General features: G+C 37.8%; 2 long non-coding RNA genes across 41 annotated transcripts in view; one reads left to right on the forward strand and one right to left on the reverse strand.

Moving 5' to 3' along the window:
• Window positions 1–12,248, reverse strand: part of LOC121657879 — a 109,279-nt gene that overhangs the window by 60,513 nt on the left and 36,518 nt on the right. The window lies entirely within an intron of this gene.
• Window positions 1–12,248, forward strand: part of LOC121657877 — a 91,426-nt gene that overhangs the window by 2,194 nt on the left and 76,984 nt on the right. For 36 of the 39 annotated variants that reach the window (XR_006013748.1, XR_006013753.1, XR_006013756.1 and 33 more), the window contains exons 2-6: window positions 2,999–3,289; window positions 4,535–4,609; window positions 7,189–7,259; window positions 9,955–10,181; window positions 10,296–10,377. This is a non-coding gene — a long non-coding RNA (uncharacterized LOC121657877). The other 3 variants (XR_006013752.1, XR_006013751.1, XR_006013776.1) reach the window with 3 other exon arrangements.

Below are 12,248 nucleotides of genomic sequence, written 5' to 3' on the forward strand. Positions count from 1 at the left end.
CCCCCCCCCCCCCCCCCCCCCCGCGCCTCCAAGGACCCCTGCGGCTCCCGCTGCGCTCAGGTTGCAGCCTGACCCCCCTTGTCCCCCCCATAGCCGCGCACCCCGCCGCAGCCAGAGGAGGGGTCGGAGCGCTCGGCGCTTGCCCGCAGCGCGCGGGCCTGATCCCGATCCCGCCTGGTAGCCGCCGCTCCCCATCCCCCTCCTGCCGCCGCACCGGCTCCGGGCGGCAGCGCCCCGGGGGCGCCCCCCTGGCCGCCCCCCGGCCGGGCTCGCGAACAGCTCCCGAGCGGTGGAGCGGAGCTGTGTGGGCTCATCTCGGGGCACAGCGGGCCCGGAATGCACTACACTGGTCATTGCAAAGAAAAAAAAAAAACCAAAAAACCAAAAAACCCCAAACCAACAAAAAAAAAAAAAACCCACACGAAAAAAAAAGAAAAAAGGCAAAAAGCCCACTCGGAGGAACTTGACGGAGCGAGGTTCAACTCGGGCAGCGCTCCCGCCTCGGCTGCGCGCAAAGCGCTCGGAGAGAACGCGAACTTTCATTTTCACGCCGCATCCTACCCTCCGCCCCAAGCTGTGATCGTAAGGTACCTGATGGCCGGGTTAGTGCTCCCACCCGCGTTTCAGTGATGGGGAAGCCGAGATGGAGGTTGGCGAGCTGCCGAAAGCCGCGCGGGGAAGGCAGGCTGCGGTGCCGCCCGAGCCTCTCGCTGTCTGCACTTGACTTGTGCCTGCTGAAGGGTCCTTCCCTGGGAGCTCCGCGGACCCTGCCTCGGCTGGGAGACCCAGCGCATCCCTGCCAGCCGCTCCTCGGACTTTCTAGCTTCAGTGTTTGGGGTTTTTTTCCTAATCTGATGCGCTTTTTAGAAATGAAAAGGAAAGCAGAGGCCTCAGACCTGCAAACTGTTGTTCCCATGACTTTGGGGAAGGTTTTTCAAAAGTACATAATGAGAGTCCGGGAGCTCTGTTCCCACTGACTTTCAAAATCTTCACGTCTGTGAGCAAGTCCTCTTGAACTCGCTTGGACTGCTGGCAGACGAGCGCTAGCAGGCTCAGGGCCTAATGCTTTTCATGATTCCACTGCTCCCTGCTAGAGCTGCACTGATAAAATATAAGCGGAACAAGTTTTGAAAGGGAGAGGTAATTTCTATTTCTCTCTCTCTCCTTTTTTTTTTCTTTCTTTTTTTTTTTTTTTAAACCAACTGCCGCAGTTCAAACACCAAGCTTTTGGGCTCAAAAAGCTTAGACCATCATGGCTACGAAAAGTAATGCTGCTCAGAAAGTATGTAATTCTGGAGCTCCTTAGGAAAAAAGTAGTGCAAGGCAATAAGTAAGTAATCACATAGCTAATATTATGCATTTATGTTATTATATTTTCCTCTGAATTGAAGTTTGGTACTACTAAAGAAACTGATTTCTAGTTTTTTTATACCAGGTTCTCAGTGAAAATGAGCCAGATGACAAAACTTCAGATCATAAAGCCATTCTGTTAAAAAGGAGGAAATATAAATGATTTGCGCTATATTTTTTGCTCTTCTTTTATTAAAATTAGTCTGAGCAAAATTTTCAGTAAGTGTGCCTTTCAACTGAAAAGAATGATAGCACATGTTTTCTAATTTTTTTTCCTGAAGGCTATGTGCCTGTGAAAAGAAAACTTTGGAGTAGAAATAGCAGTGAAAACAGTAAAGAAAAATATAAAATTATAATATTGCTGATACCACTTCTCTGTACTTAGATTATGTATAGTTTTTCCCTAAAATACTTCTAGTTATTATTTTTCACCCATTTTTCCAACCCTAATGTAAAAATAAGATATAGAAGATAGTATGTCAATATTCTGTGATGCACTGTTTCTATGATCCATGGTAGTCTCTAATATGAATAGGACACTCTTGTCCTTGCAGTTAACATTCCTAAGATTTCATTAAGATTTTTAATGAAAGTAAAATCTTTACATCCCCTTATATCTAGTACTTGCTCTCAGGTTCCATTCTTAATACATATAGGCCCCAGTTCTGCACAGACTGAAATGTATGTTATTATGTGTAAGCATACTGAGTAGTTCTCTTCATTATTTTGCTCTTGTGTTTCGGACTTACAAAGCTAATAGTGACATTACACAATCATTATTCTCAGAATTACTTAGGACTGCATAAAGCTTAAACCTAATATAATAGTCTTAGTTCACACCTTCTAACCATATCTCTTAACTTAAATAATGCACAATTATAATAATTTGTGGACCAGAATGGGTAAATATTTAACTGCGAATTAGAACAAGCGAGAAAGGCAACTGCTGTAGTGTAAAAACCCATATAAGAGGAGATGGCTATTGCATTCTTTAGCTGTAGCATCTGGGAGAGGATGATCAGTTTGTTTCCCCAGTGACTAACCAAGCCAAAAAGTCACAGCAGGAGCACAGCTGAGGACAGAAGGAAAAGAAAGGGATTTTGAGCCTCCCCAAAAATGATGTCAATTCTTTAGATCAGATTTCCATTCCAAACAACTTGGACTCATCAGAGTGGTATATGTCTAATCTGCTGTGGTAGTAGGTATGAGGTTAAGCTGCAGTTTCTATAATGGAATCCTTTCTTCATGCAGCTCATTACAGCACTATCTGAACACCTCCTCATAGTGCCTGTCCTGCATTACAGGTTCTTCTCCTCAGAGAATGCCATTAGATTGTCAGAGAATCTCCTGATATGGTAATAAGTGACATGACCAGCATTTGTCATATTACCTGTTCTCTTGTTGCCAAGGAAAGGAGCATGTGTAATTGAATGTTTTCAGTTTATTGTATCTGTCTTCTCTTCCATACACCCTATGTCTTTATGTTAGTGAGGTAAGGCTGAAGTAATGGGTTTTGTTCTTCAAGCAAGGTGCAGTTAGATTCCTGATGGCCTTTAGCTCTTAGGCAATTTCATTTCTTAGACTTTCACCAGCCTTGAGAAAGTTCTGTCTCTAGAAATGACAACTTTTTTTCCCACTTCTTGCACAGGTTCTCTTATGTCAGACGAAGGAAACTGTTGATAACTGGATCCAGTCTAGAGACCTAGAAGACACTTCTTTAGGAATCCTGGATTTATGCCCTGGAGGATCCTGAGACCCCGAATTTGTGAATTAAAAGTCTAGAGAAAATCAGTATAAAGAAGGGCTTATAATAACCTGCGTTGCTGAGATGACATCCCCCCAGCTTTCTGTACTTGGAGTGTCCTATATGCAGCAGACTTCGTGCTTGGATATACTGGATTGCTTAGATCCAATTGAGAGGTGGCAAAACCAAAGCAAGGTACTTGTCTGCTGAAATGACACAGAAGCTCATAGCTAAGGATGTTTAGAAAGCTGGAGGCTGTCTTCTGGCTCAGGCATGCATTACTTTACAAATTACCTTGCTCTGTGTTTTTAAGATTTGTTTTACAACTATGAGGATTAGAGGAATTTGTTGTAATGAAAACTGGCGTGTCATTACTGTGTAGCTTTTTAGTTAGATTCTTTGACTTGCCTGGGTTCTTGCATGTTATTCCATTTCATCTGCACCAGTTCCTGGGTAAGTTAGACCAATTGGGGGGCACTAAGGTATACCCACATAATTATAATAATTGCACACCTACATATTGTTTTGGTATTCAGTGTTTGTATTGTATATGGACATACAGCCAGTGGAAATTTGAATTTTTTTCCTACTTATTTTTCTAATTTGAGCCCTGCCTTGTCCCTGATGCTCATCCAGCCTTCTAGATCCTTGTTATAGGTTCATCTAAGCCACCCTTCAGGCCTCCCCTGTAAATTTCGTATCACTTGAAGTTTAAAGTTTCAGTTTAATAACCTAGTAACTGTAGTTGGGCATCCTCCTTTATGTGTGTTTTACCTTCTGCTGTAGCCATTCAGTCTCTAATGTACCCTGACAAATACAGGATTTGGAACTCATTGCTTTTGCAATTTTAGTCTGCTAGCAATGATAGAGGTTGTAATCTAGAAAGGACTAAAGTGGACAGCATTTACTATTGTACAATGAAAAGAAAGTTTTGAATTTGCCAGAATAAACCTGATCTAAGGATGTTTCTGTGGACTGTAAGGACTGCAAGAAGTATGTGCTGGCTTAGGATGTGCAAATACTTTATTAGATTTCCTATGAACTTCCACATGAAAAATAAAACTAGCTTTTTTTCTTTTACCTCCTGATTTATCAATAGCAAACCTTCCATTTAGATTTTTTTTGGAGCCACTAAAATGCTCAATGTAGCATGAAGACTAGTGGTGTAGTCATCGAAAGGTTGGATTTCTATATTTTGTTAACATCTTGTAGCATTGACTCCAACATATCTGTAGGCCTGACTCATAGTAACAAATGTATCCCTGAGGATTTAAGAAAGGATTTGGTATTAAACTTAGGTTCTGTGGTAAAGTTTTGCTTAAATGGTCAACTGTAACTTCTAAAGGTTTTAATATTTTTGTGGATTTAATGGTTGTGAAAAGTTCTGGCTTGGTATCTGTGAAAACTGAAGTCCATTCTTTATTCATGGATTAATTACAGCAGAACAGTTGCCAAATGATCTTCTCCGCAGCACCCATGAACTTCAACCTTGAATGAAAGAAGACTCATCAAATGGTGAGAAAAGAGTGTGGTTATCATTACTATTAAGTTAGGGATTCTCTATTATTTTTTCCTGTTTAGCACTGATTCTGTTATTTTATAGGTATTGAAGTTAGATTTTTGTAGGGTAATTTCTGGGACCATAACCTAATTTCTCCTTCACAGCCTGTATTTCAGCTGGTAATTTTTCAAGCTTTGCTTTTTTCCTCGCTGTCCTCAACTTCAAAAATAATTGTTAGTTATACACTGAATTCATTAGCTAATTTCTTTATTACTTTCTTCAACCTTAGTCCTGTGCATGTGCTTAACTGTTCACATGAATAGTTTTATCAGTAGCACTACTTAGAAGAGTGAAGTTCAGGATATGTGAAACTGTTTGAAAGACTGAAGCTTAAATTTGGCAGATATGTATGCCTGCAACTAAATGAAATGCTACTGCAGTGAATGCAGGAGTGGGGGATCTGGAAGTGCTTTTGGCTAGTTATTAGTTTGTTTGCTCTTTTACTGTACAATTTTTTTCTTTTAAGACTGATGCAAGTTGTTAATTTGCTTCTCTAGTTTCCTAATTTCTGAGAAATTTTCAACTCTGAGCTTCACACTGTTTATAAAATTTTAGTAGTGCTCATAATTCTCCTGAGAAGAACAAAACGTTATTTTGTTTAGCCATTTCGTGAAAATGTGACTGAATATACAGAGGAACTAATTCTCTCTTTAACTCACTGCCTTAATCAGGTCTTTAATCTTACTCATAAGAATCATTAGGTAATGATTTTTATATGTGCAGATTTATTAAGCATAGATCTTAAAAACGAGTTTCCTTTCTTTTCCAGCTATAAATAAAGGATGGAATATTGGTAGCAGGGGCTTGCGTGTGTAAGAATATAGTTGTTAAGTGTTGATGTTGGCTTCCTGGTTATTTAGGTAGGTGACAGTTTAAAATAATGATGCACAGAATGATCCATAATTCAGGAGATGGATCACAGTGAGCAGAAGTTCAGAGAATGCTGAGAGATGCCCCAGACCTTTTTTGGTATCTCAACAAATAGCTCAATTTCTGTTTTCCTTTAGTAACTGTATTGTAGAGTAAGGAGTAAAAGGGACAGAACCCTATTTTGGTGTATGACTTCCACAGTTTATCTTCTTGGAATATGGGATATTAACCCTGTCCTAGCTGTTTACCAAACTGGGTTTGGAAGCACAAATGTGTTTAAATAGCCAGGAGAGATGTCGAGCCCTTTACGCCAATATCTGAACTACACCCTGTGTTAAGAATTACTTTAGTGCTGTTATCAACCACTAAACTTGTTTAAACTTTGCCAGGGTTCTTTACCATTTCATGTTTTAAAAACAAGGTTTAATACTTAAACCAGAAAGAAGCAGCAGTTTTCAGGCACAGTGCATTGAGATGTAACCCAGAGGTCATTTATTTTTAATGCAGATTCAACAATCTGTTGCTTTGTTCTTTCTCAGCCATTTTTTCTTTAGTTTTCTTTTAGAGAGCTGATTCTTGAATTAACTTGGAGCACTTAACTGTTTGCGTTCTCTTCATCAAACAATTAGTCTTGCACTTAAGTAAAAATACTTGTATGAGTATGGGAGAGAAGAGTCTGAATCCACGTTAGTCCCTTGCATCTTGTATTTGACTTTGCCTGTCTGGTAACCAGTGGGCTGGATCCCGACTAGCGCCAATGCGTGAGTCTGAGTGTTACTAGGTTAAGGAGCTCGGGCTCAGTTTTGAATGTGTTTTTGATACTACAGACCTAGTGAAAGATAACAATAGGATGTAAATTGATTTTCAAATTTAAGCACTTCTTTAGTTGTTCAGCTGAGCAGAGTTTAGATACTCCAAATGCTTAAAGTTAAATGGTTTTAAGGTTTTTTTAAGGCATTTTTTGAATTGATTCTTTTTTTGAAGTAATTCTTTTACTTAACAGAAGGAGAGGTAGGCCAATGTCGAACAGTTTCAAAAAGCTTGTTTTCATTACCCTGCTAAGAATATAACTTTGTTTCTTTTGTTCCGTCCCCTTTTGGTTGAATCACTTTCACTTCCCTGACTCTTTTTATACCTGTTGTGTCCTGCTAACCTTTCCTCTAATGTCCAGTTTTCTATTAACTTTTCCACACTGATTATTCTTTGTCTCTCTTCTTTTTTACTGGAGTTTTAGAGAGGTCATTATACTTTTTCAATTTCTTTCCTTCCTTCATCAGTTCCTGGAATCCAGCCACAAATAAAGCCCTCTGATTTCAAGTATGCCTTTTTAGTGAGAAATACACAAGTTAAAAATTTAGTGCTATATCAATAGAAAGGGTAAAGAGGGCATTGTGGATGCTATTTATAGAAAAGGAACCGGGTTTTACATATAATTAAAAACTATTCCCTAATTTGGGGTATTGGGATCCAGACAGTAAGATCAGGATTTTAAGGTGATGCTTTAAAAAATCACTATGCTTATTCTTAAAAAAAAAAAAAAAAAAAAAAAGAAAAGAAAACCAACCCAACCAAAAACCCCGCAAAAGTCCAGGTTTATTGAATAGACTGAGTAGACTTGATGTGGCTGTTTTATTGAACTGTGTATCACTGAACTTTTCTTAAGCCTTAGGAAAGACAGTATGGAGTTGGAAGAGAAGCAGGGATCTCCATGAAGAGCAGTCAGTTATAGTTGTGGTAAGTTAAAAACCAAATATAATACTGTATTTCTGTTAAATTTTCACCTTTATGAAGCGACTTGTATTTAGGGCGCTGTTCACCTTGGTGAAATGAAGCCAGTTTTATTGAAACAGTCTCTACATTCTCTGGATTCAGTTATGCTATCACCATGTAATGATTTTGTTCTGTTGTATCTGACTTTGTGGTGTAATTCCTGAATGAAAACAATAAGTGACATAAAAATCATTATTTTCACAGTGCTTATGCTACGGTGTTTTCATGTCTAGTTTCTGAGCAAAACAAGATATATAGGATCGTGTTATCGCCTAATAACTTTAGAATCCACTGCTTGATTTCAGCTGCATTTGATATAGAGGTAGAGGTCACAAAGTCAAGTTTCTGCAATTTGAATGAAATTTAGCAGCTGTGAGTAGAGAAGGGACTCAAATTAGTGCCCTGGGGTAGAAGAAATTGCAGCATGGACTCAGAAATTTTCTGTTCTGTTCAACCTGTTGCCTTGCAGGTCGGCATGCTTGGTTGGTCTGCCAGTCAATGTGTGGCTCAGATCTAGCCACAATGTGAGCTGCCTCTTGTTCTCCTAAACATCAGAAGCTGAAATTCAGAAAAATCTGTTTAGAAGGGAGTGGGGAAACAGCCAAGCTAGCTTTGGCACAAGTGTGTTGGTGGCACCTATAAGTGTGCTGATAGGTAACTAGACTTAATTACTTCTGCTAGTCATGAAAAAAACTTGGTTTTGCCGGGGCCTTCTAGTCTCCCAAACCACTTGTGAATTATTGCGTGATATGGTATTTTCTATACCTGGATTAGAAACATGTTTTTCTAGTCCATGTCAGAGAAGGGAACTGCTGAGACAGCTTCAGTATTTCATTTCTTTGGTTGTTTGGATGTTAGCTCTGAGCTATTCCTTAGGCTGTCAGAATTGTAAATTTGTGTTTTCAGCTCTCTCTACAAACTGACTGTAGTTTAGAATGCAGCTATGTGTCCCTGACCCATCCTACAACCTTCTCTCTTGGAACAGTGCAGAAAATATGCATTGTATTCCGATTAACTTCCTTTGTGAAGAAAGATGTGGAGCTGGAAACAGGGACAGAAAACAATATTGGGATCAGGCTGCATCAAGTTACCACGCTGCATTGCCACTTGGGAAATGCTAGATCTGTAGCTGTTTGATTTTGTCACCAAAATTGTACTGAAATTTTGTCTTGTCCATTCGTCTCAGTCAGTGAGAAATGGGCAGGTTACACTTGCCAGAGGTGCTGCCTCACTCACTGTACAGGCTCAGGTAGGCACACTAACTTGGCATATGTCTGATATTTTTAAATTTTCTGCGTAATGTTAGACAAGGGTCAAGACACGACACTCTTTCAACAGAATTTAGTGCTGGAGCATATTCTTTAGAAACAGTTGAATTTCTCAGAATAACAGAAGCCTAAGAGTCATGCATATGAAATGTAAAATTTGAAAGAAGTAACATGAGGAGAAACACTTCCAGTTCAGTATCATAAGGTAACTGTCTTGAAATGTCAACTTTTTTGTTTGTCCTCCTGCCCAGCTGAAAACCATCAATCTGGCAGCAAGGAACAAAAACTTGTGATACTCTTTTCCATTTTCTGTTAATTTTCATGTTTGTTTTTTTTTTTTCACAAAGTCAAAGCCAAGAAGAGAACAATTAGTCATCACCAAAAAAACCCCCAAACAAGCTGCATTCCATTTTGTGTAACTTTTGGCTTGTCTATTAGATTCTCAAATCCTTTCATTTGGTCCCAGCTTTTTTGTTTGTTTGTTTGTTAAGTATTGTTGTTTCTGCAGAGCTATATGTATCAAAGGAATGAAGAAAATTTTTTTGCATATTTCTAGGATCTTTTGGTTCTTAAAACCTTTATCACCTGTAGTGATAGTGTCACCAGTTAAATATTACTTAATGGAACCTATGGCTAACCTGCTTTTAAATGGTTATAATATATAAAAATATTGTAACTTGTAACATTTTCCTTTTAAAGATCAACATAGATATGTTTTTAATAAGAAGAGTAAGGTCAAATAATGGATGTTAAGTTTTGTGTGAACAGCAAAGTGGTGGTGTATTCTTGTTTAACACTATATTGTGTGCTTCCTGTGTTTTAAATGGTGTTCATGAAGTCCTTAAACTTAGCAAAGAATTTTCAAAAGGGCTTTTTGTTTTAAAAACCTGCCACTTTTTAGTCTAAAGATGACTAATTCTAAACTGCTTTTTATTATGTATTTTTGAAGGCTTTGGTCTTGGATGCTACTATATGTGGTCAGATACTTTCACAGTCATGAAGACATCAATAAATTCACAGGCCTATGCTGTGTCCCTCCAATGGGTGTTGTGGGACAGATTTTAAGAAGGTTGAAGCACTAAAAAGTGACATGCACAACAGATCAAAGAAACTAGGATTATTAGTCTTTAGAAAATGATAATTAAAAAATTAAATTTCAAGTAACATCAATAAAAGCTTCCATAATGTGCTGTCACTACATGTAAAATTCATAAGCAATTTTAAGCCAACATTCTTTAAAGAAGGAGCTAAAAATTCCTATAAATACTATGCAACTTAAAGATGTATGGAACTTCTTTATTATGTGCTAAATGCTGTAATAAAACAGGCTATCAGTAGGTTTTGCTGCATGTTACTAATTTTATTTTTTTTTAATCTTGGTATTTTTGCAGGTGTGTGGAGGAACAGGTCCTGTTCTCGCTGTTGTTACTCCCACATAGGCAGACTCTGTAATTGATTATGTGTGGGTAGGGCCCTATTGAAATTCAGGAGATTCTGCAGTTGTGCGGGGTTCTTTTTGTGAAAGTTCAGTTGCAAGATCAGGACCCTACTGTGACTCCTTACTGTGCATTCTGTCACTGTCTCATTGATTGTACTGGAACCTGCCTGTTGGGATTATGTAAGTCCTGCTTTTCCCCCACATGTACTTTAGATGAGAATTAATCATAAAGCATTTCTAATTAGAAAATTAGTATAATTTACATGCATTCTTTTAATTATGTTTTTTTGGCAGTACCAAATACTATATTCCTCAAAACTTCTTAATGGCACTGAGGCTTTGTGGATAATTGGTCACATGATGAGAAAATTCATCTGTAAGTACATCGAAATGATTGACTTTTTCAATAGTTAGTCTTTACTGACATTGGCAAACTAATAGTGATAAAAATGTGAATCAAGAGGTTTGACTTATGTCAAATTGCTTCAGTTCTTTTTAGAAAATATGTACCACATACCCATTAAGGATTTTATTATTCTTAGGTAATTCACCATGGGACCCTGAAGTTTTTCCTTACTGCAATTAAGTAGGGAGTTCTAAGTTGTTTGTTTTCTTTTTTTTCAGAATAGTGTGTCTCTGACTTGCTCTCTGTTTTGACTGATAAACTTCTTGAAATTTATAGATCTAGAAGAACTTTTTATACCACTAATATTTGTGTAGATATTGCAAACTGATTTACTAATGTAATTGTCTTGCTGGGTTGAATATTGAAAAGTTAATAAATATACATATATTATATTTCTGTCAGTGTACCTTGGCTAAATTAAACTGAGCTGAGTTTGATTATACATACTGATTAGCTATAGTCTTAGGCAGGAACTACATATTATCCGTATCATATGTTGGTGGATTCACCCAAAAATAACTATAAATATCTATGCTTGGGTTAAAGAGGAAGTTCTTTTCCTGTAGCTATGGGTACAGTCATCGCTTTGACTCCTATTTTTATGTACAAATGAGCAAAAACTACATGTAGGTGTTTTCCCTGTATAACAGAAGGGGTATTGTAAACTCTGTGCCCTTTTTTATGATGTTGTATTTCCTTTCTGGTATTTAAATTCAAGGATGTTTTCAACTGTGTCTTAGTATCAAAAAAATGGAAGAACTGGAAATGTTACTGAATTTGTAGATAATTATCAAGGGGCTCTAAAGGTCTAGAAGAATTGTGTGTAAGGACAGTTGGAGACTCTTCCTCATGAAGCAAGGACACAGATAATAATTGATGAGTAAAGGTTAAGGAGCACAGGATTATTTTTGTTGCTTGGCACAAGAAAGGTGGAATGAAAGTAATTTGAAGAAAGAGCAAGACCGAAAAAGATATCAGACTCAGATCAAAGCAGACTAGAGAGTTCAGTTAGAAAAACCCAAAACCAAACAAAACCCCCAAAACCAAAACCCTTAATAATGGGTTTGAAGAATATACCTGAAAGGAGAACTAAATGGATAGCTACTGGTATTTTTCATTGCACTGAATATATAATAGATTTAAGTTTAAAACTTTCAGTAAATGTTTTCTCAAAGTTTTTGGTTTTCTTCTGTTGGAGAGGAGTATAAGAACTTTGAAGTGTTGAAGAAGACTCAGTGACTACTTGTGAATTACAGTATGAATTGGGGATTCAAGATGACAGTTACAACTAAGAACAGAAGACAATGGGTTGCTAAAGAAAATTAGTACCAAGCAGAAGCCATAATTTCTTATTCAAACACAAAACTTAATGATTTTGAAATGTATCACCTTCAACAGCGCTCAAACCACAATTTTATTATGTTCATTACGGGATGGGTATTTTCAGAGTTCTAGTTAAAAAACCTGAACAGTGATTCTTTTGAGATTTTGCAATATAAAATGAAATTGACACCTTTTCAGTATGAAATGAAATTATTTGAGAACACTGGATGTTTCATTTTGCATTAAAAAAATCTTGATCAATGTATTTTTTTTTTAAATGTTTAGACCTATATGTTTGCTGTTAATCCTATCTGCCATATATATTTTTACTTGCAGTAAGTTGGGTAAAAGAAAGAAAAGCAGAGAGAGATTAGGTGATTGCAAAAAAACCTCCTAAACACAGCCTTCTAGCTGTGTCTCTAGATCAGAAATGCCTCAGAATAGATCTAGTTTCAGAAGAGAAAAGGAAGGAAAGTGACATGCCGGTGAGTGGAGTATGTGGAATCCTCTGCATGTGT

The sequence above is a fragment of the Corvus kubaryi genome, unplaced genomic scaffold (genome assembly GCF_017639235.1).
Source record: "Corvus kubaryi isolate FWS band 111438036 unplaced genomic scaffold, C.kubaryi_AGA036_p1.0 split1-65, whole genome shotgun sequence".
Lineage (NCBI taxonomy): Eukaryota > Metazoa > Chordata > Aves > Passeriformes > Corvidae > Corvus > Corvus kubaryi.